The sequence below is a fragment of the Cebus imitator genome, unplaced genomic scaffold (assembly GCF_001604975.1).
Source record: "Cebus imitator isolate Cc_AM_T3 unplaced genomic scaffold, Cebus_imitator-1.0 Scaffold3057, whole genome shotgun sequence".
NCBI lineage: Eukaryota > Metazoa > Chordata > Mammalia > Primates > Cebidae > Cebus > Cebus imitator.
The window spans coordinates 1-1,707 of NW_016110372.1; the positions used below are offsets into that span (position 1 = coordinate 1).

The 1,707-nt window shown below is 44.5% G+C and overlaps 1 long non-coding RNA gene across 1 annotated transcript; it reads left to right on the plus strand.

Moving 5' to 3' along the window:
* LOC108299230 lies at nucleotides 1-1,226 on the plus strand. The gene is made up of 3 exons (XR_001822861.1): nucleotides 1-88; nucleotides 563-586; nucleotides 888-1,226. It is a non-coding gene; the product is annotated as an uncharacterized LOC108299230 (long non-coding RNA).
* Nucleotides 1,227-1,707: the final 481 nt, after the last annotated feature.

Genomic DNA, 1,707 nt, shown 5'->3' on the forward strand with positions numbered 1-1,707 from the left:
AGCAAGATGCTGAGTGGAGTCGGGGGCTTTGTGCTGGGCCTGCTCTTCCTTGGGGCAGGGCTGTTCATCTACTTCAGGAATCAGAAAGGTGAGGAGCCTTTGGTAGCTGGCTCTCTCCAAAGGTTTTTCTGGAGGAGAAATTATGGCTTTGCTGAGGTTAGTTCTCAGTATATAAGTGAGCCTGGATAAGTCTTTCTTTCCCCAAATGACCTCCAATATCCTGCAAATCCAGAAATCATCAGGGCATGGTTACTATGTGAAAGCATAATAGCTAGTGGCCTGCAGAGTTATGAGGAAGATTAACAAGTAGGGGCTTTTGGTTTGAGATCCTGGAATAATTTGAAGAACAGCCACTAAGGCTAATGCAATTACACTGGATCCTGTGACAGACATTTCACACTTCAAGGGTCCCATGGTCTGTTTCTGCTCTTCTCTGACCTGGTTGGTGTGGGTTGTGGTGTTAGAGAAATCTCAGGTGGGAGATCTGGGGCTGAGACATTGTGTTGGAGGACAGATTTGCTTCCATATCTTTTAAGTATATGTCTTTTCCTCTATTTCCCAGGACGCTCTGGACTTCAGCCAACAGGTAATACCTTTTATCCTCTTTTAGAAACTGTCAGTTTCCCTAGAATGATGGTAGAGGCGATAAGGTATGAGACAGAATTCATAAAAAAGACCTTGGATCCAAATTCCTGATCAGGCAATTTACACCAAAACTCCTCCTCTCCACTTGGAAAAGGCCTGTGCTCTGCAGGTATTGGCTAAGGGAGACATAGGAACTTGTTTTTTTTCTTCCTGCAGTGCTCTCATCTGAGCCCATGAAAGAGGAGAAAAGACACTGTTTGTACAGCCGGGTCTGAACACAACACTTTCCTCTGTCTCTGCAGGACTCCTGAGCTGAAGGGAAGATGATCACATTCAAGGAAGAACCTTCTGCCCCAGCTTTGCAGGATGAAAAGCTTTCCTGCTTGGCTGTTATTCTTCCACAAGAGAGAGCTTTCTCAGGACCTGGTTGCTACTGGTTCAGCAACTCTGCAGAAATGTCCTCCCTTGTGGCTTCCTCAGCTCCTGCCCTTGGCGTGAAGTCCCGGCATTGATGGCATTTCCTCATCTTCAACTTTTATGCTCCCCTTTACCTAACCCTTCATGCCTCCCATGCAACTGTACTCACCCTGTGCCAGAAACACATTGCATTATTAAATTTTTCCCAAACGTGGAGTTAAAAATGGTGCGGTCTATTTGGCTCCAAAGAAAAAACAAGAAAGAAAAGGAAAGGCAGGGCTCGGTGACTCAGGCCTGTTATCCCAGTGCTTAGAGAAGCCGAGGCAGGCAGAAATTGAGATCAGAATATTGAGACCATCTTGGCCAATATGTTGAAACACTGTCTCTACTAAAAATACAAAAATTAGCTAGGCGTGGTTGCACGTCCCTGCAATCCCAGCTGCTCAGAAGGCTAAGGCAGGAGAATCGCTTGAACCAATGAGTCAGATGTTGCAGTGAGCCGCAATGGTGTCACTTCAATCAAGCCTGGTGACAGAGCCAGACTCAGTCTCAAAAGAAAGAAAAAAAAAAAAGTAAAGAAAAAGAGAAGATTCCCCAGTAGAATAATGGTTTTCATGTATATGTCCTAAGTATGTTAGGTGATGCATGTGTTAAATAGCTTGATTTAGACATTCCATACTATAAGCACATATCAAAATTTTATGC